Below are 26,422 nucleotides of genomic sequence, written 5' to 3'. Positions count from 1 at the left end.
CTTTCTTGGGTTTTGTGTTTTGCTTGTATTCTAAGATAACTTTCATGCCCAGACAATTAAATACAGAAGATCACATGTTAAAACCTTTGTGACTGGTGCCTTCAACTACAATCACATAAAATTTCATCTTTCTAGCTGGAGTGGAAGTATCTTCATTGGTTAGAAGATACTTGATATCCTCCATTTCAAGACAGAATATACAAATACCACGATCCCAGTAATCAGGGAATACTTGTAGACAGTTTCGGGTGACTAGCCATGTTGATCTGTAGTAAAAGAGCAAGATTTAGATCCAATGGCACCTTAAAGACTAATTAGTTTTGCAGGGTATGAGCTTTCGAGAGTCAAAGCTCCCATATCTGAACTTTCTAGCTACTGGGAAAACACTCTGATCGTTTCAGAACTGCCTGTGAGTGAGTGATTTAGCCCCGAGTTATCCTTATACACAGATAACGTTATAGATTTCTTTTTAAATGTAGATTGTGGTAAATTAGTGCTGAATTTTTCACGAGGGGTGGCTTCTGCTTTGTGTGTGTGTTTGTGTTACAACTGTATTGGTCATAAACTCCTCACAGAAACTGACTCACACTTTTTTGCTCCGTCAGTTTCCCCTTACATCACTACCACTTCACCTCTTGTCAGCTAGGCGTGTTGGCAATTGGCAGGTAAGAGAACAGTAATCTGATCTGTTTCTAGCAGTCGGCTCGGCTGTTCTAGTCTCCTGTCTGGCTGCTGGCTCGGTGCAGGAGTGCCTCAAGAGACTCTACCGGCTTGTTATTGCAGCCGGTGAACTCTGGAGTTTCTTTTCTCCATGAGACAGCATGTTCAATCCAGCTTCCTCGCTTTCCCATAAAACGTACTGGCGATTACCACAACAGCTGTACACTGGCTTCTTTTTTGTTAACGACGTCGATCGAGACAAGCAGTGACAGAAACATGATTTCGCTTGGGATTTTGTGAGGTAAGCAATCTTTGGCTTCACTTGACTCCAGCAAAGATAAAAACGCAGAGATAGAAGGAGTTGGCTTGCTAAAGTGCATCGAGTTCTTGGCGGAGGTTTTGGAGAAGGGAGGAGAAGAGGGAGGTGAAAATCGCAGGCATCCAGGTGGCTAGTAACTCCACAGGGCGCACGAAGTAGGCAAACAAGTTTCCAGGTGATCCTGCTGCAAATAAGAGTGAGGCTAGTCTTTGCCGAAGCTTTGCCTGCGAGTTGAAACCCTGGCAAAGGTAAGAACGTTCTGTATCCGCGGTAAAATGGAGACATTAAGATGAAAACGTGAAAGATATAGCCTAGAGTCTGGAATGCGTTTCCTGATGTACACAAGGGGGCGAAAGTGTTAATTCTTGCAATATGTGCTGTATCAGTAGCAAATTTACCTGCGTGTACCGGCAGTTTCTGGGCCTTTCTGGCTTTTCCAATGAAGCTGGAAAATTCTCTTGGCATCCTTGTGCTTAACAGGTTGAATTTGTCCGGAGTGTTGCCAGCGGTTTATTCTGACAGGGCTTCCATCTCTTCCATAGCAACGTAACAGGGAGAAACTCAGTAGGTAAATCCTTTCCTCACTTGGAGAGGCAGGGATGGGAAATCTTCTATTAACTTTTACTTATGACAGAAGCAGGGCTTTTTTTCAGCTGGAACGCGGTGGAATGGAGTTCCGGAACCTCTTGAAAATGGTCACATGGCTGGTGGCCCCGCCCCCGATCTCCAGACAGAGGGGAGTTTAGATTTCCCTCTGCGCCATGCGGCATGGAGGGCAATCTAAACTCCCCTGTCTGGAGATCAGGGGGCGGGGCCACCAGCCATGTGACCATTTTCTCCGAGGGCAACCCACCGAGTTCCACCACCTCTTTTCCCAGAAAAAAAGCCCTGGACTGAAGTGTTTAAGTATGTGTCATGTATCAAGTGGTGGTGTACTACCGAGAGTTGAAGGAAGCTGTGCCCTTCCATATTCCCTACCTGACCATGTAGTTGGTCATCTAAACTTCTTTAGAAAAGAGCAAGAGTCCAGTAGCACCTATAAGACTAACAAAATTTGTGGTAGGCTATGAGCTTCTTCAGATGTGAGCAGTGACTCACGAAAGCTCATACCCTCATACTAATTTTGTTAATCTTATAGGTGCTACTGGACTCTTGCTCTTTTCTACTGCTACAGACCGACTAACACGGCTACCCATCTTGATCTAAACTTCTTTGACCATCAGCCCAACTCCAGTATCAGAAGTGATTTGGCTGGGGGGAGATACCTGGAGGGATGGACCGCAGGAAAGAGGAGGACAGTTCAGCTCCCCTCACCTGTGTGGCCCTTTTACTATGAAACTCCGATTACCTGCCCTTCCATTTTATGCATGAACGGGCAGGCAAATGATCCAACAAATTTGGCTACCACCTCCATGTCTTCTTTGACCCTTACATTTTCTGTTTCCAGCTGGTGCCCTTAGAAATATGTTGTGTGTTATGTTGTGTGAGTAAACAAATGTGGCCGCCTCCATCACACATCTAGGGTGACCCCTGTATTCTTCATTTCAGCTGATGGCCATAGAAGTAGTTGTCCTGTGTACTGTTTTTAATAGTAGTTGATGAAGGAAGATTATGTAAATATATTTTATTTCATTTCTGTTCTTGGCTTTCTGAAAACTGAAGCCAGCCACATAGGTAGTTGTAGGGGTCTTGTTAGGGCTTGTTTTGGTAAAACAACAGCAGAACATGTATTTGCTTAGAAGTTATACTAAAAAACCTGGAAGTTTAGTTCCCAGTTCCTAAAATTGTGAGTGAATGTTGTGGTAACTCTGTAAGGAAAGTGAAAGTATTCTGTGCTTACTTCGAGGCAGTCTTCACTTCTGTTTATTGCTTCCCAGTTTCCCGGTAGGGTTGTTAACATCTAAGTGGCCTGGAGATCTCCCAGAACTACAACTGATCTCCAGATTAAAGAGACCTTATTCCCTTGGAGAAAACGTCAGCTTCAGAAAGCAGACTCTATGGTAAACCACAGATTCTAGGTGGAATCCCTCTCCAAATTCCCCCTTTCACAGGTACCAAATCTCCAGGAATTTCCCAGGCCAGAACTGGCAGCCCTGGTTCCCGGTGATCAGAGCTTATTTCGAGGGGGAACGCACAGGAACACAGATCCGGCAGTTCCCCAAAGAGGTCACATGTCAGGTGGCCCCACCCACCTGACTCTCAGCCATTTTGGGCCCGTTTCGGCCGGGATTGGGGCCGAAATGGCCCGGATTGGGCCTCTGATGGGTGGTGGATCACTCTCCTGCTCAGCAGCGGCCCAATCCTGACAATTTTGGGCCCCTTTTCGGCCCACTTTTTGCCATTTTGGGCCCAATTTTGGCCCTGAATGGCCAGGATTGGGTCCAAAACAGCCAGGATAGGTGATGTCATGGGGTGTGGCCTATGCAAATCAGTTATGTTAATGACACACTTCCGGCGATGTCAAGGGGCATGACATAGCTAATGAGTTATGCTAATGAGTGATGCTAATGAGTTCCCCCAGCTCTTTTTCTATGAAATGACCGGCCAGTGATGATTCTTTGTCCTGAGAACTGACTAAACTTTGTTACAAATACAACCCTGATTGCAAATAACATTGCTGAACCTGGGATATGGAATGCCTATATAGTTACCCACTAGGGTTGCCAGGCGCCCATCCATGGCAAGTAAATCCCCGGAGGTTTGTCCATCTGCCTGCCAACTGCTGGCGATCGGTGGGAGGGGGCGTCTGGTGATTGATTGCCACCAGCAAGCATCCTGAGCAAACAGGCGAATGCATGCCTCTGCATTCTGCTGCAATTACATCACTTCCAGAAGTGACATCGTTGCAGGGGGGAACAGCAGTGCATGTGTTTTGGTATGGAAGGAAAATGTGGTAAGTGCTACAACTCCCACCCATACGTACCCCACCCTCCCAATGGTTGCCAGGGCAAACTGGCAACCCTTTTACTAAACTCCTGGTGGGGACTTCTCTCAGAATTACAACTGATCTCCAAACTACAGAGATAACTCCCCTGGGGAAAAAATGGCGGCTTCAGCGGAGACTCCATGATACCACATCCCTGCTGAGCTTTTCCTCCCCAACCCCCGCCTTCTCTAGGCACCACCTTCAAATTTCCAGGAAATTCCCACATCAAAGCTTTGTTAAACCCTAATTTAACAAAGGAGCCATAAGAACAATTTCTTGGGAGTAAAGCCATTGAATTGGCCTGCATGAGATTCTGTGTAGAACTATTGCCTTTTCTCATTTTATTCTGACCAGCTTGAAAGTGGCCTCAGAGAAGCAATCGGGCAAGTGTTTATTACGCTGCTTAACACGGAGGAAATAGAATAGTTTTAAGAACAATGCAGTAAATGTGACAGAATTTGAGGAAAGTATGCTTAGGTTATAGGGAAATCTGTAAAGGTGGTGGAGTTCAGTAAAGTTCATGTGTGACGGAAGTGAGGTGCTCAGATGTCTGAAAAGGCAATCTAAAAGACTATACACAATAGAAAGATGAATGTAACTGAATGTTGAGGTTTTGAAGTTAACCTGAATTGAACATGGTGGTTTGTGGAGCGCATGTCTGTAGGTATTGGGTAAGCATGATTGTGATCTCACGATTTTATCAGTTATCTACTATCTATCAGTAATATTTGTTTGTTTAAAATGTTTACATAGCTTGCCTTTTCTATTTGGCCTAAGAAAACTTATAAACACAACCATGAGGCCAAGCAATACAACTATTACATGATACAAGATTGCAGTGTAGAATGGTACATTTCCAGACATACCCCACAACCGAGGCAGTGTATTAATTGCCCACCAGAGGACGTCAGTATAGACTAGAAGACTCAGTCCTATGGTCATTGTGGAAGACCATCTGTTTTAGTGCCTTCTGGAACCCCTCCAAATACCATTTCAGCCACTCAGAGGCCTGGGGGTGCTTTGAGGGAAGGAGGAACTGAATGGAAGAACTGCCACAAGGGCTGTAATTGACACATGGACTGGTACAGGGAGAGGTCATGGCGGTCCTTCAGATATGTACGTCCAGAAGATCATGAAGGGTTTAAAGGTCAATACCTGCATCTTGAATTGAACCCAGAAGCAAATAAGTAACCAGTACAGCTACTTTAAAATTGGTCTAACCTGTTCAGAATGTCTAAGCCCCATCAGATTGTACTCCACCACATTATATGCTAGCTGAAGTTTCCACACTGTCTTCAAGGGTAGCCGCATGTAGTGCACATTGCAGTAGTCTAATCTAGAGGTCACAGGGAAGCATGGATCAGCAGAGTCTAGAAGGGAATGCAGTTGAAGAATTAAGTATCATCCTTCCTAGCAACAATAACAGCTAGTTTTTCTATTAATGAGGTCTAGTCAAATAGCAGCCCTAATATCTTCACATGATCTGCTAATGTCAGTATCTACATCTGGAATTTCAGTCCCTTCCAGAAAACTTCCTCATCCAGCATTGTTATTATAGACATTACTATTAAGCCAAATATACTGTTCATTTTGATGAGCCACATAAATGAAGATTATCGAACTTCTGTTAAATTGTTCCAGGTAGTTCTTTTTGTTGACACCAAGAGCTTTTTGTTTCGGCATTGAGGAAAGACTGCAGTCTCTAAAATTAAAGAATCGCTGCATAAAACTGTGGAATTGGTAGAAATGGATAAACTTATGGACAAAGCTTGTTGTTGTTGACATAAACTTGTTTCTCCAGCAGAACTTGGACAGAAGTACATTTTGGAGTTGCTTATTAGAATAGACATGCAGATCTCATAAGGACTGAATGGAGTATTTTCTTGCTGTAATATCTAGTATTGTATCTAACCTATTACTTGATTTGTCAGAGCTACGCTTTTATTATGATAAAAGTGCCAATATATATTTCTTTTGACAACTTAAAAATGCATGAAATGCACTGGTGAATTATCAGCTAATATCTGCAGGCCATAGTTATCATAATAACAGCAAAAATGGTTATTTGACCTCTTTTAAATAATCACATGAATTCTTTCAAATGGCATTTCAAAATTATTTAAAGCATTAATGCTTTACTGTTCATTTGTTTGTGTTGCCATTTTTATTTTATAATCACTAACAATTAAGGGACTGAAAGTTTTATGTAAGGTAACATGAATTATTACGGGCCATATAATTTTGCAATCCTGTTTCCTTCTTCAGTTTACAACCTTACTCTCTAAGGCAAATAGACTCACTCACAAACAGAAAAAACGGGCACAGAAGCTACTATAAAGCACTGTTTATATTTGAATAATGAAATGTAGAAACCAATAAGTTTGTATGAGTTAGTTTTTGTTTTAAATCAGTGGACTCAGACATGTGTGGTCACTGTCATTAATATAACTTTTTAGAATGACCGTAATGCCTGCAATTTCCTTACAAGATGGTGGAAGAGAATGAATTTGTTCACGTTCCTTACAATTCTAAGCTTGAGACGGAGAGATACATACCTTGGATACCTTTTGCTCTCCATATTAAATTTTATACTCCTTATTGCACAAGTCAAATTCTCCATCTTTTCAACTCATGAACAGGGACTCCAACCTTATTAACCACATGTGAATCCCACCTTTCATCAAAGATCAAGGATGAAATAGCTCTCTTCATGGTTTGGTGATAGTTATACTAGATTAATTACTATGAATTAATTGTTATGGATAATAATGACTGTGATCTTGGTGATAGTTATAGAGAAAATGACTGTGCTCTTCAGATGTGACAAGGGAGAAGTAGTAACTTCATGTTTGTCTTCTCCCATAGTTCTTCCATAATTAAATTTTTGAGGAGCCTTAATCTTGCTCTGAGTACACATCCAAAATAGTGACACTCTAGTTGACACTGGTTGAGTTTGTCTCTCGTATCGTACACGTCTTTTTCCCCCAGGTTGCTTTTTTGAATTAAGTAGCTGTGTACCTTGAACCATGAGTTAATGTACTGGCTAGGATTTCAGTTCCTGTAATGAAAGTATTAAACTGGATTGGGGTACAATACACTTTTATCAATATGGACACCTGTTGTTTTTTCCAGGAATTGGGTTGTTTTATGGTGCAGGCTGAGATTTTCAAGCATGCTGCACCTGATAACTTTAGACCTAGATAAAGTAACCTGGTGGGAGTTACTGGTGAAATTTGAACGCTTTTTGTAGGTAGGAAATGTTGAACTGATTTATTTATTTACTTCATTTATACACCACTTTTGTCCCCAATGGGGCTCCAAAGTGGCTTATAACGTCTCCATTTTCTCCTGACATCAACCCTCTAAGGTAGGTTAGGCCAAGAGTGTGTAATTGACCCACGATCATCCAGTGAGCTCCCATGGAAGAGTGGGGATTCAAAACCCAGTTCTCCCAGATTCTAGTACAACATTCTAGCTATTGCTCCATGCTGGCTCTTTCTTCTTTAAACAGCTACCACTTTTCAAAATTCTCAGGGGTGCCGTTCTCCTGCTCGGGGCGGGGGGCACACTCCCTAGGTTGCTCCCCCCAGGTGGTGTGGCATGCCCTTGGGCGATGTGGTGCGCTCCCACACCCACAGTGGCCTGATTCCAGCCGAAATGCACCCCGCAGTGGGCCCATTGTGGGCTGAATCATGCCCCATAGCGGGCCTTGGTGAGCGTAGGAGTGCTCTCAGGCCGCCCTTTGACCCGCGCAATGATGTCACTTCCCAGAAGTGCAAGCCAGGAGCACACGCACATGCCAAGACCCTCAGGGCAGTGAGGTAGGTGCCAGGCTCCCAGTCTTCTGCCAGGGGAGTCGAGGGACCTGGCAACCCTAGAAGCAACTTGCCAGTATGGCCAATCTTGGTGGAGTAAGCTGAGATGAATTACTTCCCTGGTCATAGAAGTCATGCCCGTCGCCTCTTCCCACCCCACCACTGGCCAAGTCCAAGTCCAGCAGCCCCTGAAGAGCTGCTCAGCTCTGACCCGGCCGATGGAGGCAAACCTACGCCTGGCATTGACAGCACTATCTCGGGCGAAACCAAACAACACCTGTAAATGATGCAGCATCACAGCTAGGGCTTGGCTTGCCCAGTGCTCCACTGGAAACTTCCCCTGATAAGTTAAAGCCCTCCAAGTTGATCCTGGGAGGCAGGGATTGTTTGCTTGTTCTATTTATGTCCTGTTTCTTTACTCTCCCCTCACCCCTCGCTTTTTGAAGATTTTGCTGATTTTGTCATCCCTTTTGTTCCACTGTTTATATTTTATTGCTAATTATTGTATGATTGTTGACTGTAGCTGCCACGAGCTCAGTCTGCTAAGAGTCAGCATGTAAATATTTAAAATAAAATAAGGCATAATAAATATTTATACTCTCCTCTATGCTGAGAACTCAGGGCCAAGCTACAAGTGACGAATGACACTTGCCTGGCAAGTGAACAGACTCACGTGTTTTCCTCCCTGTTCACTTGCGCTCCACTTCATCAAGTGGAGCGCAAGTGAATGGCAAGTGAACAGGGAGGAATACACGTGAGTCTGTTCACTTGCCAGGCAAGTGTCATTCGTCACTTGTAGCTTGGCCCTCAGAGAGCTTTCCAGCGCTTTTGTCAATCTCTTTTAGACAAGACAATATATGGGCTGGGTTCAGGCTTGGAGTGAAGTGAGAAGGGTATACTCTACCAAAGAGCCCAGGACGCACTAGGCAAGGGGAAGATTTCTGTGGGCCAGGCTGCAAACCCATTTCCATCATATCGTTCTTGTAATTTCAGAAATAAAATGGAATAGGGTGGAATTATAGGGCGTTTCCACACGCGTTGGATAATACACTTTCAGTGCTCTTTAGCAATCCTTTGGAAGTGGATTTTTTTGTTTCACACACGAAAACCTAGTTCCAAATGATCACTGGAGAGCATTGAAAGTGCATTATCCAATGTGTGTGGAAGCAGCCATAGTGGAGACAGGGAAGCCCATTGTATGCTCTCTCTAGGCCCAGAGAAATGCTGATGGAGCCTTATCTATGAGATTAGGTCCCCAAAGGCTTTCTGTTTAAGCTTGCGTAACCCTAACATTGAGCTTGGATAATGTAGTGCTTTGGTGACGAGACTGAGCTATGAACTGAAACAAGTCCTGGTTAATATATCATCTCCACAATGAACCTTAGGCAAGTTTCTCTGTCTCTCTCTCTCTCTCATCCTACCTATCTCTAATATGGGGATAATAACACTTCTTAGATGACATGTTATGCAACAGTAGGTCTGAAGTGCTTTGAGGAAGAGCTGCACAAATGCAGTGTGCCATTATAATTTTCGTAGCGTCAAAAAGATGATGGTCCCTAAGGCATCAGTGACAGGGTAAGCACCGTTTATTAAGGTTATCTTCAGCCGCAAAGTCCTGTCATTTCTTTTGCTCCCCCCACAAACTGCAGCCTTCAGGGACCTCTTAAAGGTAACTTGCTTTTATGAGAGCAGCCTAGGAGCACAGCCCCTCCAAGCAACGCCTGCCCTCCTTTCTTCAATAGAAATAGCAGCGGGGATTTGATTAAACACTACTTTTTAAAGGGGGGGAAGGGAAACTAGATAGAGGAGATGAAAGAATGAGAGAGCCACCTGGAACCTTCATTCTTCCTTTATGTCCAAGTTAAGCTCATAAATACCAAATCGCAAGTATTGTGGCTAAAAATTTCCTGCATGCCTGCACAGACCCATTTAGAAACCGGGCTTGTGCAATCCCCCCAGAGCCATCGTCTAATATTACAAAGCTATAAATATTCCAGGCTCAAAGGAAATATTCTTTATTTATTAATACAGAAGAGGAAAAAGATAAAAGAGATTTTTTTGTCACTCTGTAAGAAAACTATTTAAAGGAGTGACGTTTTACTTGCACGGTGTGTTTTCATGCCGTGCCGATCCCCCCCCCTTCCCCCATTTTCAATTATGATGTATTTCCTGAATGTGTTGGGGGATTTCCATCCAGAACCACTCGAGAAAAAAATGATCAGAGCTTTAATGTATGCCAGGCCTCTGTTTTCAATTCCAGGACTAAATAATGGAACATGTGAATAGATGGAAGTACCCCTGAGTAGGTGCAGAGTGTATTTCTCTTGTCTCTGAGTAACTAGAGAAAGGTTTAGGGGGGTTCTTAAATCAGAAATGGGTATTTCCAGACAGACTGGAGCCCTTGTATTTCTTTCTCTAGAAATTTAAGTGCTCGTGAATTGTGGGTAATTATTGACATATCATTTCCAGGGACTTCTGTCTTCACAAAGTCATATAATTGGTTCCATTCCATTGCACAGCTGAGTTGCAAGTTTGCACCATATTACAGGTTGGTTGGGCAGCAGCTACAAGCTGGCCTGCAAGTCAGTCTGAGGATCAGACTGATGGGCACATTGGGCTAGTATAGAATAACAGTGTAAGGTTCCGTGTTGGAGGTTAACCATCTCCCCGAATTTCATTTCTGTCGCTGTGACAGGTATCTATGTGTTACTTCACTTCTCCTCCTCACAGACTCGTGCTACCTGTAAGCAGCAACAATAAAAAGAGGTGCAGACTACGAGGTTTGGAGTTGCCACTTGCCCGCTGGGGGCAGACCTCTCACTGTCACTGCCTACCACTGCTCTGCTTGGTGGTGGAAAGAAAATGGTGATCAAAATGGGGGGGTCACATTTCAAACCATTAGAGTTTGGGGCAAATGCTAATGCCCACTGGTGTAATGATGCCACTTCTGGGTTGTCCTGGAAGCGGTATTGCCATGCACCAGAGATGCTAACTGCCCCGCCATAAGCCCCAGCCTCCTCAATCTCCCACCACTTGCCAGGTCTCATGTCACGCTTGGCCTTCCTAATGGGACTGGATCCCACAGAATATATCTGTGCGCATAACAGTTCTTGCACAAGTTGAAGCACGAAATTTACTCCTCGCTCTCTGCTTGCACTAAAAGAAAGTGATTGTATCCCCACTATCTTTTCCACCTGTACAAGACATCGCACATGGACTTCCTTCTGACACATTTTCAAAAGCAAAATAAATAAAAGCATGCAGGCTGTTGTACATTTTATCGCTCCATCTACATGTTTTTATTTAGACCGTTTCCACATGCCCTTATAGGGACGGCCCACTCATGGAACGCTGGAAGCTTCCCCCCCAGAATCCAGATGTCTCCGTTTGCAAAACGGTTGCGGGCTGTTTGGCTTCCATTTTTTCAGTGCTTTTTTGGGAATGCAGGCTAGGGCAGCAATCCTACAAACCTTTACATGGGTGTAAACCCTAGAGAATAAAATGTGATTCAGAAATGAGCAGGGCTTTTTTTTCAGCAAGAACGCGGTGGAATGGAGTTCTGGAACCTCTTGAAAATGGTCACATGGCTGGTGGCCCCGCCCCCTGATCTCCAGACAGAGGGGAGTTTACATTGCCCTCCGCGCCACTCAGCGGCATGGAGGGCAAACTAAACTCCCCCCTGTCTGGAGATCAGGGGGCGGGGCCACCAGCCATGTGACCATTTTCTCCGAGGGCAACCCACTGAGTTCCACCACTTCTTTTCCCAGAAAAAAAGCCCTGGAAATGAGTAAACATACATAGGTGCATAAGGGTGAGGAAAAGAGAGCCACGGGCGCTGATCTGAGCTCTTTGGGGAAGGGTGGGCTGAGGATCAATAAAAGTGCTAGGTAGGTAGGAACAATCCTATTTTGACCGGGGGGGGGGTGTTTCTCACACAACGCCCCCCCCCCACACACTCCACTGAAACATTTGTTCATAACTGCCTCCTCAACCCTGTAAGCATTTTGCTAAGTTCACAATCATAGCAACTAAAGGAGGAGTTGGGCGGGGGGGGGGGATAACAAGAAAAGGCATGTTCCTATTCTAAAAACGGGGTCCTGGTTTTTAAAATGGGAAAGGTTATGTTACAAATTAAAAGACCATTTTGGCAAAGGAAGTGGTCCCAGCGAAAGTGCTTCCTACTCCGGCCTGGGTCGGGTTTTGTGCCTGTTCAAATACGGTCGAATGGATCCAGTTCATCAGTTAACTGGCTAATAAGTAGATGAGTGCTCAACTTAAAACGATTTAATCCATTTACAGCAACAGCAACAACAGTAATAATAAATGCATTCGCTGAGCTCTCAAGTTCACGAGACGCTTTGACGGTGTCCTTTTCTGTTGAATGCCCTGTCTGCCCCCTGCCAATCCCCCCCCACCCCCACCTGATGTGTAAATCTGAAGGAGACAATGGCTTTGCCTTCTGCAACATCCCCAGATTAATCCACGAGAACGCCTTCTCTGGAGACGGGAACAACGGCCTGGCTTGGGTTTGTCTAGAGGGCAATGGAAACTGCCCTGAGCTGAAGCTGCCAAGCCCGGAGGAATTTGGAGAATGTTAATGGCATGCTTGAGTGGACAGCTTTAGAGCAGGACCCAAAGAAGAACAGCCCTCGATGCCATCTGTCTGGACAGAACGGTGGCTAGGAGTTCCATAGCAACAGCTTCTCAAGAATGATTTTTTATTAAGAATCCCCTCTCTTCCCCTCCCTGAAATACCCACACAAAATCTGGGAGAAACGAGACAGGGCAAGCTATACAATTGTCAGGAGCAAAGTAGAAAAGCATGGTTTGTATTGTCTTCCTGGATCGCAGGTGCAAGTTGCATAATCGACCCCCTGCCCCCCCCCCCAGCAAACAAAATTACTCTTTGCATTTGGAAAACCAGCTTGACAGGGAGAAGTGTGCAACTGAGCCATGTTCTTGATATGCTGTCTTTCCACATGCAGGGCACTCTTTCCTCTTGAAGAGCTCCCTATTCTGTTCTACTCAGCTATTCGGGAAGGTTTCTGCTGCCTAGATCAGGGTGCCGTTTTTGCAGATATGAAATGATTCCTAGGCCAGAATGCAGATGACGTGGGCAATGTGTGATTGTGGGTGCTTGTTTATACTCTGCAACATGCATGGGTGTTCCAGTTTTGATCAAGGCAATGGCACGGCAGGAGAGGATACCCAGCTGTTTTCATCCATGCCTTTTTCAACCTCAGTCATTCCTAAAATCGCTATTACCTGCTTAATAGTGGTGTGGTGGAAGGGATAAACCAGTGAGGTAGAGTGTGTTGCAATAGGGTTTGAGAGATGCAAGCTCAAATCTCTGTCCAGCTGTGAGGATTCTTGGTCACCCTCAGAACAGCATCATGGTGGGGCAGCCTCCAAGATGCATGGCCATCACCAACCACAAAAATGCAAAATAGTAAAGAGTCCAGTAACACCTTTAAGTCTAGCCAACTTTATTGTATCATAAGCTTTCGAGAACCACGATGATGATGCATCTGATGAAGAGAGCTGTGGTTCTCGAAAGCTTATGCTACAGATGCATCTGACGAAGAGAGCTGTGGTTCTCGAAAGCTTATGCTACAGATGCATCTGACGAAGAGAGCTGTGGTTCTCGAAAGCTTATGCTACAGATGCATCTGATGAAGAGAGCAGTGGTTCTCGAAAGCTTATGCTACAGATGCATCTGATGAAGAAAGCTGTGGTTCTCGAAAGCTTATGCTACAGATGCATCTGATGAAGAGAGCTGTGGTTCTCGAAAGCTTATGCTACAATAAAGCTGGTTAGTCTTAAAAGTGCTACTGGACTCTTTACCATTTTGCAACTACAGACTAATTCCTCTGGATCTATGACCAGAAAAATGCAGCCACCGTGAGAGATGACCCCAGAGGTCTCCACAATGCCAGGACAGTCTCCCTTCTCATACGGGAAGAGTCCTCTGGAGAGATCACAGCCCACCCTTTTCATGCTGCTTCGAGTCATACTGGTGCCAGCTGTGCTTAAAAGAGCATGAAAAGTTGTACTCCTGAGTCTAGGAATGTGTGTGTGCAATGTTTGTGCACGTGTACATGTGTGCTTGCTGTGGACACCACTAATGGGCATCATGCCCAGGGCTGCCCAGAACCTTGAGCTGACCCTAGCCTTCCTACCAGGGTTGTTGTGAGTTGAAAATGGAAGGAAGAATCTGTGTGTGTGTGGGCGGGGTGCCTCACTGCAGAAGTTTCTCTGCAAATCTTGGAGTCTCTCTACACAAGACATCTTACACAGGGATGCTCAAGTGAAAGATCTTACGCTTGTTCTCCCATTTTGGATACACGTGCATTGCTAGGGAGATTCTTGAATATAAAACCACACAGGAAGTAAGTCACTTGAGCGTCCCCGTGTAAGATGTCTTGTGCAGAGAGACTCTTGATATCTTCAGTTAAAAGGGTCAAGTAGGTGATATAAAAGACATTTGCCAGAGGCATGTTCAGTCTCTACCAGTCAAAGTGGACAAGATAGACCTTGAAAGCTGAAGGGTCTGAATCGGTATGTCTGCTTCACGTACGCAAATGTATATTTGCTACCTTGAGCTCTGTGGTAGAGGAGCAGGATAGAAACATGGCCATTTTCACACATCTTTCAAATAGCGCAAGACTCACCAAACGCTGGCGGCTTTGAAGCGCGATTTCTCACGTCACCCCGGATGCAGGCAGTTATGAGGGTGCCATGAAAACGGCATCATGACAGGGTGAGGTCAGAAATCGCACAACGAAGCCGCCAGCATTTGGTGAGTCTTGCGCTATTTTAGAGACGTGTGAAAATGGCCTGTGATTGGTTGGTTTAGGTGGGAAAACACTGGGAGTAGAAGGGGTTAAACATCTCCTTCTCCAGCACCTCTAGGCTGATCAACATCAAGACCAGTTGTGGATGCAGGAAAGGAAAACCCCAAAGCCTCAGGCGACGCAAACGTGGGTCTTTCTCTCCCATGTAACTTTTAACTGGGCCCTTAAATGTGTTTTAGATAGCTCCTTGTGAACACTTGTTTTATTGTATGTATCCCATCATTTCAAACATTGGCCATTTCCACACACGTTGAATAATGCACTTTCAATGCACTTTCGTAATCCTTTGGAAGTGGATTTTTTGTTTCACACATGGAAAATCAGTTTCAAATCTTCACTAAAGAGTATTGAAAGTGGATTATCCAACGTGTGTGGAAGCAGCCATTCTCGGATTATAAAGCAGAATAGAAATTTTAGAATATTTCAGTAACGATTTGACTAATGAAAGCTGATGGACAGAGCATCGTAGAGATAGCAATTAATAGTATTCTGTTAGCAGGGCGTAACTTTACCTCTGATATTGACAAATTAGTTTTTTTTGTTATCTGATACTGATTCATTTGTCATCAGCAGAGTATCTCTGTTTGCCTTAGCTGCAAAAAAAATTAGGGCTGAGATTGTTTCCTCAGGAAACTAACTTTCCCCCCTAGCGATCTGGTATTTATTAAGGTTCTGTTTTAATTGTATTTTATTTTTATTATTTTAATAACTGTATTTTATGCTTGTATGATAAATTTCTATTTTTACTGTTCTTAACTCTGTATTGAGATGGCCTTTGGCCATATACAAGTAAACCTACTACTAGTACTCTGTTGTTTAATCTTGATACTTGGAGCACAAAAATGGACTCCTCTGACATGCCTTTCTGCTTGAAACTTTGCAACTTTCGGGACCAATGCATGCCAAAGGTCTATTATAGGCACCCACTGAAAATGTAATTTCTGATCCCTTCACCATCCCATTCCGAAGTGACCTGGGCCGTTTCCAGACGGCCCCCTGCCTCGCGAAACGTCGCGCGTCGTCGCGCGTCGTTGCGCAGAAAACGCGAAATATCGCGTTTTCTCGCGCGAGTTTTGCGCGACGTCGCGCAAAACTCGCGCGAGAAAACGCGATATTTCGCGTTTTCTGCGCGACGACGCGCGACGACGCGCGACGTTTCGCGAGGCGGGGGGCCGTCTGGAAACGGCCCTGCTCAGCCTTATGATAATCTCCCTCTGAATTGGCCATGAATACCCAACAATAATCTCTAAACATGTTAGGAGGCCTAGTTGACTGCTTCAGATCAACTGCTTAGATTTCTGCTTGAACTGGTTGCCCTTGGGCACACAAGAATCTGCTGAGTAATCGCCTATCAATAGGGCTGGGTCAAGAAAACAGAGATAAATACATGTATTTCAATATACCTACCATTTAGCCTACTAAGAATTTCAAACAGGTCTCTTGTGTTACTCCTTAGAAAATGTGTGTTTGATAGGAGAGTGGTGGAAAGCCCTCTCCAGATAATGTTTCGCTGCAGTTGCTCCTTGTTAAGGACCACTTCAAATATGAGTTTCAAAGTCAAATGTCAACATTTTATAACTTAACCGGTGTGGAACTCTTCTGGTAGTTGCCTGTTAGAGTAGTCTTGTTGTTCACATGTTCTCTGTAGCCACCTGATGAATTCCTGGCTGGGTTTAGTTTTTAATCAGGGGGTTTCATTCTTCCTAGCTCATGCTCTTTCCTCATATTCTACATATCTTCAGGATGCACCACTAGGGTTGCCAGCTCCAACTTGGGAAATTCCTGGAGACCTGGAGGGTGAAACCTGGAGAAAGTGGGGTTTGGGGAAGAAAATAACCTTAGCATGGCATAATTCCATAGAGTCCACCCCCCAAAATAGCCATTTTCTCCAGGTGAACTGATCTTTGTGGCCTGGAGACCAATTATAATTCTGGGGGATCTCCAGCCACTACCTGGAGGGTGGCAACCCTATGCATCACTAGGATGTAGGGGTTAATGTGCTAGGTAGGACATGAGAGAACTGGGTTCAAATTCCTGCTGTACTTCTGCCGTACTTCTCTGTACTTCTCTGGGCAGTCTAGGGCCAGTTACTTTCTCTCAGCTTATCCTACTTCAAAAGGCTGTTATAAAGATAAAATAGAGGCGCTGAGAACAACGTACCCCACTCCAAGCTCCTTAGATAAAATGTGGGATAAATCTGTAAAGAGAAAGTCAAAAGGAGATTCTAAATTGACTTTGAGGACCAGTAAGGAAGGTATTCTGAATCTGTTTGAGAACACAGAGAAGGATTGTTGATTTGTCTTTCTTTAGATCCAGTGCAAGGTTGAGATTATTTCATTAAAATATTTACATATCACCTTTCCCACGAACACTGGAAGTGGTTAGAGTGGTAGACCAGGAGGACTGGGTTCTTGTAAAGACGAAGTAGAGGAGATAAGTGCTTCTTGGATCTTCGTGAAGGAAAGGTGAGATAAAAATGTGGTATAAAATACATCTGGAAATAACCTGTATCCCAGACTGGAGCGCTGAACCAGTTTTTGCATGGCCAAATCAAGCCTAGAAAATGACTAAACTGAGGCTATCCTGATTTGGTCAGATCATGAGAAGACAAGACTCACTGGATAAGAGAATCATGCTAGAAAAGTTGGAGGCAGTAGGAAAAAAGGAAGACCCATCATGAGACGGATTGACAAAATAAAGGAAGCCACAGCCTTTAGTCTGCAAGACCTGGGCCGTTTCCAGATGGCTTACCTGAAGCCGCTCCATGCTGCAAGTCGCGCGAGAAAACGCGATATTTCACGTTTTCCCCGGTATGATCCACAACATTGCGGCATGGCTTCAGGTAAGCCATCTGGAAATGGCCCTGAGCAAGGCTGTCAATGATAGGATGTTTTGGAGATCGTTAATTCATAGGGTCACCATAAGTCAGAAGCAACTTGCTAGCACATAAGGCACAGAAAAGGCTAAGAATGTTTGAGAAGTTCTTCTGGTGCTTTGGGATCAGCAGGGCATGTGTGCTCAGCCTCTCCATTGTAAATTACAACTACAACGATGTCGTCCCCTTCCAAAGAAATCTTATCCTATCTGAAGGCTATACGAAACTTCCCACCATTCAAGGAAGCTTGCCTGAAACGGAACGTTTTGTACACCTGACAAAGTGTCCGCAGCAACAATTTAAGAAGCTCACTCTGTTGGAATTCTGCACAATACTCCCTTAAAAAGAAAATCACATCAAACCCAGTTCTTCCATCGGTCTAAGATCTGGTGAGAATGGTGATTCCAGCGATGCCCTGTCCATATGCATAAATGTCAATAGTTCTTCGAGCAATGAGAAGGGAAACCAGAAAGCCACGTAATAAGATCAACCAGTGCTCATGGAAAGACACAAACGATTCTCCATTCATTCATTGACCTCCGAAATCTCTCTTGCATTTTAGGGGCTTGGAAGCCCATCCAACAACCTCCAGGCATCGGAAGAATGTTTGAAATTAGGCACCTAGAACAAAAATGTGCCTTGATCATAGGAAAGCACAGATAATTTTAGTGGAAGATGATAGTGCTATAAAGAAGATATCGGAGATACTCCCTCTAATCAACAGGTAATCATTATCACCCCATGGTTGTCAGTTTCCAGAAGGCAAATTGCTTCCCTCTCAGGTTTCTGAGAACCAGAATGATTTGCCCCACGGCCAGCTCGAAAGATAGAGAAAATCAGTCGGGGCTTTCAACCTGCAGGTATCATTTACCTGTCATGAGTAGAAAGCTAAAGAATTTCATCGTTACAGCTTGGGGGTACGGGAGATGGTGGGACGGACATTGAATCCTGCTCCTCTGGACAAAGAATTGCATTTTGGTAACTTCCTTCCTGAAAGAAAAGATCTTTTAAAGAAAGGGACAACCTGTCCAAAGACCCCCACAGTATAAAAGGGCGTCTTTCTTCCACAAGCAAAAAGAAAAAAAAAAGAAAATCAGACTTCAAACACTTTTTCTCCATTGGGTCTTGGAGGAGAGGGGGACAGGTTTGCGTCTCTCATAGATGTGAGATAGAAAAGAGTCCAGTAGCACTTTTAAGACCAACTTTACTGTGGCATAAGCTTTCGAGAATCACAATCCTCTTCGTCAGATGTATGGAGGGTAAGAAGAAACTGGTCAGATATATAGGGGAGGGGGGAGTAGATGCAAGCAGTAGCTTCTGATAATGGGATCAGTTTGCTTCTGCAGTTACTTCTGATAATGAGATAACCATTCTTAGTCTCTATTCAATCCAAGCCTGACTGAGTCAAATTTACATATGAATTCCCATTCAGCAGCTTCCCGTTGGATTCTGTTTTTGAAAGGCTTCTGTTGAACTACAGAAGTTCAACTTGATGGAATGTCCTGGTAGACTGAAGTGTTCTCCCACTAGTTTCTGGATGTTGCCATTTTTAATGTCAGATTTCTGTCCATTTATTCTTTTGCGCAGAGGTTGGCTGGTTTGTCCAATGTACAGAGCAGATGGACATTGTTGGGACATGAGGGCATATATCACGTTGGAAGATGAGCAGCTGTAAGAGCCAGAGATAGTGTAGTTGATGCCATTGGGTCCTGTAATTGTATTTCCTGGGTAGATATGAGGGCAGAGCTGGCATCTGAATTTGTTGCAGGGTCTGGTACCTGCGTTGGTGACTGCTAGCTGGTTCGTGGTTGTTAGTGAGAAGGCGTTTAAGGTTGGGAGGCTGTCTGTAGGCAAGGAGAGGTCTTCCACCCAGGGCTTGTGAAAGACCGGCATCATTTTCCAGGATGGGTTGTAGGTCACTGATGATATGTTGGATGAGTTTGAGCTGGGAACTGTAGATGACAACCAGTGGTGTTCTGTTATTAGTTCCTTTAGGTTTGTCCTGGAGCAGGCTGTTTCTGGATACTAGTCTGGCCCTGTCGATTTGTTTCCTCACTTCATTAAGTGGGTACTGTAGCCCCCCCAAATGCTTGTTGTAAATCTCTTAGGTGACTTAAGAGACTAACATGACTAACTCCTCTGGATCTAATGGATGTGTTCGCTTTTTCTTCTTCACTTACTCTTTTCCCTCCCATTTAATGAAGAAACTTGCATAAGTGAGAAAGACAGCTGCCTCCATTGTAGGAGGAAGATTGGTTTGCAGTGCTGAGACTGGCCCTAGTACCTATAGTTGCTAGACATGACTTGACAAACAGCAGGGCACCAGTGGGCAGCCATTGGCTACAGTGTGACATCACTTCTGGGCAATCCTGGAAGTGACATCACACCTCTCTAGGAATAGGCGGAAATTCTATAGTAAAACCACACGGTTGACAAGATTGAGGATCCCTGTCTTAAGTGAACAGACAATAGGTGAATAGAATAGGTCTAACTCCTCTCCTGCCCTCCACTTGGGATCTTCCTCCAGACTTTCTCTTTGGACTCAGCTTCCAGACCTACAGGCCTCAACCTTCAGACTCTCCCTGGGTATCTGGATTTTTTATTTTACCATTTGGCAACCCTCTGAGGAGCATGGGGGCATGTCCACCAGCATCTCAAGCACGCATCTGCATTAACATAGTAGGAACAACACAGAGAAAAGAAATGCTTTCAGTGCCATGTAAACTGATGCACGCAGTTAAGCATTTAATTCCCGTGGCTGCTGATGGAATGTAGGCATGCCTGACTTATTCTAGATTAATTTGTATTTGGTGTTTTGCATTGCATTGGTTCAGTACTGCAGTCGTTGTACTTTGTAGGGTTTTGCAACCATATGCACAAGTTTCAGATTGAACATGACATCTTGTAGAGGAATTCGTGGCAGTTGTGATGTACCCTAATGAGCGGCAAATTAAACTGCTATGGCTCCATTTAATTGGTTTGATAGATTTTTCATTAGAAGGAAGCTGTGTTTTGTAGTGTGTGTGTTTGGTGGGGGGGGCACGTTATTTGTATTTTTTTTCTTAATCTGAGCAGGGAGGGAGATAGCGAAAGGGCCACAATTGAATACAAATAGTTTTCACCTTTGGCCTACTGCTCCAAACGCTGAAGCCTGTCAACATTTTAACTCTCTTTTGACATGACATCACCTCATTCAAACACCTCGCCTTCACCGATAGGATAAACCTCTGTATGGACTGTACAAAGTTCACAGTGCAGAAGGGGGATCCAGGCACGGGGGCAGGGGGATTTAATGCATGTAGAAAACGAGAGCCCTGATCCGTTGTTCTGATTTTGGCTCTCTAACCACTTATAACGGGGCAGAGTGCTACCCACAATCTTCGCAATAGCAATACATGGGGTAACCGTTTTGTGTGGACAGGTTTGGTACGTGAAAATACATACCGGGTTTCTGACTGCATGTGCCAAAGCTGATAAATGTGCACGCTGCCCTATTTACCCCAAATGGCAACCGCATATTTCAAAGGACTAAGTGAAACGCAATTTCTCTTTATGCACAGTTGGATGAACAAAATCATAACATTTAAATTGTGTAGCCTTACAAGGTTGACCAGTGGCCACCACAGCAGAGTAGAGCAAAGGGAGGGGGAACCTAGCAAAACTGTGTGGTGCAGCAATATAATTTCTGACTGCGTACTCAGAAGCAGGATTGCCAAATATACCTGGCCAACTGGCACATTGCCTGATTGAAGGCATAGGCAGGGCTCATTGTGAGGGGGAACATGCAGGAATGCAGTTTCGATAGGTGCCCAAAGAGGTCACATGTCAGGTGGCCCCGCCCACCAGACTCTCGGCCATTTGGGGCCCATTTCGGCCTGGATTTGGCCCCAAATGTCCAGGATCGGGCCTCTGATGGGTAGTGGATCACTCTCCTGCTCAGCAGCGGCCCAATTCTGACCATTTTGAGCTCCTTTTTGGCCATTTACAGTCCCTTTTTGCCATTTTGGGCCCAATTTTGGCCCTGAATGGCCAGGATTGGGTCCAAAACAGCCAGGATAGATGATGTCAGGGGGTGTGGCATATGCAAATCAGTCATGCTAATGACACACTTCTGGTGATGTCAAGGGGTGTGACATATGCTAATAAGTTGTGCTAATGAGTTATGCTAATGAGTTCCTGCAGCTCTTTTTCTACGAAATGACCCCTGGGCATAGGTATATTGTACCAATATAAATTAGAGTTGCCAGCTCCAGGTTGGGAAATCCATGGAGATTGTGGGGCTGGGGCATGGAGAAGACAGGGTTTGGGGAGGGAACTCAGTAGGGTATAATGCCATAGATTTCACCCTCCTAAGCACCCGTTTTCTCCAGGGGAACTGATCTCTATGGCCTGGAGATCAGTTGTAATTCTGGGAGATCAACCAGTAGCCGGAGGCTGCCCATCCTAATCAATATGGGGCCGTGGCTCAGTGGTAACGCATCTGCTTTGCATGCAGAAAGTCCCAAGTTCAATTCCCAGCATTTCCAGTTAAAAAGGATTAGGTTGTAAATGATATGAAAGACCTTTACCAGAGACCTTGGAGAGGTGCTGCCAGACGGACCGCTGGTCTGACTGCAAGGAAGGCAGCTTCATGCCCACCCCGCGGCTTATGTATGCATCCTCCCCTGTGCACCCCCAAATCATCCTGTTTCTGTGAGCACATTTGCCCCTTGAAAAGGTTGTCTTGGCAGCAGTGCCCATTTGATGGACTTCAGTCTCTTGACTTTGGGGTTGCTTACCCCCTCCTCCTTCCTGTGCCGGGTGAACGCTGACCCTTTGAAAGGGCTTTATTGCTGTGTTATGAATTAGCCAGGGTGGAATCCAAACCATGTTGTTTTCTTAAAGGCATTCTTATCTGATAAGCTGCATTCCTGTCCATTTCTCTCTCCTGCTGTAAGGCTGACGAGGCAGGGGGAGAAACGGTCAGCAGAAGAAATAATGTCTGTGTTGTACAGCCAAGGGAGGCCTTCTGCGCCTTAAAAAAGACCCAGGCTTGGCATTTCGAGCTATCAAACTTTCAGACATGTCTTATTGAGCATTTTTTTTAAAATATATCCCTCTGGCTGAGAAGAGCATCTTCTAAGGTCATAGTCTTTGTGCTGTATTGAGGGCAAAGGTGAAGAGGTTGTCAACCTCAGGTAGGGTCTGGAGATCTGGAATTACAACTGATCTCCAGGCTCCCCAAATTCTGCTTTCCCCAGGGTCTACTTCCAAATGTCAAGGAATTTCCCAAGCCAGAGTTGGCAACTCTAAGAAAGGAACAAGATCCCTGGGAACCGCAGAGTCTATGACCTTCAGATACTTATACCAATGACTTCACCTTTCCCCTCTTTTCTCAGATGCAAATATAAAACAGGATGAGTTGATGATTTCTGTATCAATTTTCACAAAATGCAAGGTGAAGATACATCCTAAATAAGCGTACAAGCACACTGGGGAACAAAGGAAAGAGCTACATTCTGCAGGTCAAATCTTCGTTGGGTGTGCAAAGAATGGTCTTGTGATAAGCGGCAACTGTACCACTCCCCCCTTTCCTAACTGATCACTTTGTCATAATTTTTTTGTGTGCGGTATAGAAACCTTATTTAAAAAGAAAGAGTATAACAATAGAAAGTACATAAAAGAAACTTATACAGCACTACATTTGGAATTAATTTGAGGCTTATGCAAACTTATACAAACAGTACATTTGAAATTAGTTTTAAAACTTTAAAACTAATAGAAAGATACGGGGCTTTTTTCAGCTAGAACGCAGTGGAACAGAGTTCCGGCACCTCTTGAAAATGGTCACATGGCCGGTCGCCCCGCCCCCTGATCTCCAGGCAGAGGGGAGTTTAGATTGCCCTCCACGATGCTCCAGCGGGGTGGGGCCACCAGCCATGTGACCATTTTTGCCAAGGGCGATTTAAACTTTAAAAATCTCCCCCCTTGTTCCAGCTGACCCAAAGTTATGTCATTGTGTGGTCCTGAGTTCCACCACCTCTTTTCCCAGAAAAAAAGCCCTGGAAAGATACAGTCGAAATTTATAATTACAAAGCTTAATTACATAATAGCTCTCCTTCCCTCTCCTTGGTTACTTGCTTTGGTTAGTCATCGCCTTGTGTTTTACCTTCTTATCTTTGTGCTACCTTATCATTCGTCTCAGTTTTTGCCTTAGTCAAAAAAGTCCTTCCATTTCCCCCAGAATTCAGCTATTGATTTATTATGTACATAAGTAGTCAGTTTGGCCATTGATGCATATTCATAAATCTTATCTATCCACTCTGACACATCAGGGGACAGATCTACTTTCAATTTCACTTTGTCATCATTTTTGAGATGCTTTGTAGTTTGGAAGCTCTATGTACAGAAGTTGGAAAACTTGGTACAAGGTCTAGCTTGTGTACCTGGATAGTTGTGCAGGAAGAATTAAGGGCTGGGGACATAGAAAAGTGCAAGTTTCTGTTGGGAGCCTATAAGAAGGTTTTGAATTAGGGTTGCCAACCTCCAGACGGGGCCTGGAGTTCTCCTGGAATTACAACTTATCTCCAGACTACAGAGACCTGTTCCTCTGGAAGAAATAACGAGACCAGGGAATCACAAAGATATATGAGGTTAATATTAATAGTTCAAAGTGCAAACGTGCAAAATTGTGTCAAATTTGAATAAATACAGTACAAAATTACAGAGTCCAACAATAACCAATTCATACAGTACAAGATAAATATCCACAGTCCATAACATTCATTAGACAATTGTAAAGTGCAAAATGCTATCAATGAAAAGCCGCCAGTAGGTGGATGACGGTGCAAGATGTTATCTCTTGGCAGTCCATAGAATAAATATATAAATGCGTAGAAAATCGCCGACGGGAATATGCAGGCAATTTTTCAATAACCCGTTTCGTGAGTACAAACTCACTTCATCTTGGGCGTACAACAATTAGGACTGGGCACAAAGTGCAACGTATTATTCAGAAGCACCCTCTCCTACGGCTCACAAGACGGTGGTGTGGACGGACCAATGTCTAATTGAAAAAGGACGCTGTCAATTAGACATTGGTCCGTCCACACCACCGTCTTGTGAGCCGTAGGAGAGGGTGCTTCTGAATAATACGTTGCACTTTGTGCCCAGTCCTAATTGTTGTACGCCCAAGATGAAGTGAGTTTGTACTCACGAAACGGGTTATTGAAAAATTGCCTGCATATTCCCGTCGGCGATTTTCTACGCATTTATATATTTATTCTATGGACTGCCAAGAGATAACATCTTGCACCGTCATCCACCTACTGGCGGCTTTTCATTGATAGCATTTTGCACTTTACAATTATCTAATGAATGTTATGGACTGTGGATATTTATCTTGTACTGTATGAATTGGTTATTGTTGGACTCTGTAATTTTGTACTGTATTTATTCAAATTTGACACAATTTTGCACGTTTGCACTTTGAACTATTAATATTAACCTCATATATCTTTGTGATTCCCTGGTCTCGTTGTTTTCCTGTCTGTGGTTACCGGGGTTGCCCGTTGTTTTTCTCCCTCTGGAAGAAATGGCTGCTTTGGAGGGTGAACTCAACAGCCTCATTTTCCTGCTGAACTCCCTACCCTCTGTAAACACTGTCCTCCTCAAGCTCCACCCTCAAATCTCCCGGAATTTCCCATTCTGGAGTTGGCAACCCTAATTTGGAGTGAGCATCATAGGGTTGGACCCAGCCAGTATTTTCCACTCAGTCTCACCCAATTCCTCTTCATACTACAGCCTCTATCCTGTGTGTGTTTTGTACATATTCCACAAACCTCAATGTAGCCTTTTTTGGTGGTCAAAGGGAGCCCCTCCTTCCTTTCCCCTAGTAGGAAATGCTGGTTGGATCATCCAACCCACTTAGCTGAAACGGGTCTTGTAGCCCAGGTAGTGAAACCGCCTGTGCAGGAAGCCTGAAGCTACAGCTTTCCCCTCAAGTGCTTGAAAAGCTCCAGTGCAAGAGAGCTCATCCCACCCTACTGTAATTGGCTCCATTGCTCAAACGGTTCTTACTGTTAGTATTTTTCCTAATGTTCAGCTGAAATCTCCCCTCTTGTAACTTAAGCCCATGAGGTCTAGTCTTGCTCTCTGGGACCTTTACCCTCTTCTCCCTGTGACAATCCTTCGAGTATCTGTCTCCACCTTAGTCTTCTCGTCTCTAGGCTAAACATACTCCGTGACTTTAACCATTCCTCTGAGGACTTGTTTTCCAGGCCTCTGGCCATCATTGCTGCCCTCCTCTGAACTGGTCCAATTTGTTTACGTTTTAAATACGGCCGTGTCCAGAACTGAACACACATCAGACTTGACTATTGGAATGCTCTATACATTGGTCTCCCATCTAAATTAACTAGGAGGCCCCAATTGGTGCAAAATGCTGCAGCTCGACTTGCCAGGAGCAAGCAAGAGCATGAACATCACTCCCATCCTGCAATCACTCACTGGCTACCTGTTAGTTACCATGCAAAATTCAAGGTATTGGTTTTCACAGGGGTCATTTCGTTGAAAAAGAGCTGGAGGAACTCATGAGCACAACTCATTGGCATATGCCACACCCCTTGACATCACCCATCCTGGCTGTTTTGGACCCAATCCTGGCCATTCAGGGCAGAAATTGGGCCCAAAATGGCAAAAAGGGGCTGAAAATGGCCAAAAAGGGCCCCAAAATGGCCAGGATTGGGCCGCTGCTGAGCAAGAGAGTGATCCACCACCCATCAGAGGCCTGATCCGGGCCATTTCAGCCCCAATCTAGGCTGAAACGGGCCCAAAATGGCCGAGAGTCAGGTGGGCGGGGCCACCTGACGTGATCTCTTTGGGGAACTGCCAGAACTGCATTCCTGCGCGTTCCCTCTCAAAATGAGCCCTGGGTTTTCACTTTCAAAGCTCTTCATGGCCTTGGCTTGACATACCTACGGGACCACCCTATGT

At 44.5% G+C, this 26,422-nt stretch overlaps 1 protein-coding gene across 1 annotated transcript in view; it reads left to right on the top strand.

Moving 5' to 3' along the window:
• The first annotated feature begins 851 nt into the window (after positions 1 to 851).
• SHROOM3 (shroom family member 3) overlaps positions 852 to 26,422 on the top strand; it is a 185,242-nt gene continuing 159,671 nt past the window's right edge. The window contains exon 1 of the mRNA XM_054989841.1: positions 852 to 961. The gene's annotated coding sequence lies outside the window, so the exon portion shown is untranslated. The remainder of the gene's footprint in view (positions 962 to 26,422) is intronic.

This window comes from Eublepharis macularius, chromosome 10 (assembly GCF_028583425.1).
Source record: "Eublepharis macularius isolate TG4126 chromosome 10, MPM_Emac_v1.0, whole genome shotgun sequence".
NCBI lineage: Eukaryota > Metazoa > Chordata > Lepidosauria > Squamata > Eublepharidae > Eublepharis > Eublepharis macularius.
Note: the sequence above shows the minus strand (reverse complement) of the source record. Positions and strands in the feature narration are given on the sequence as shown.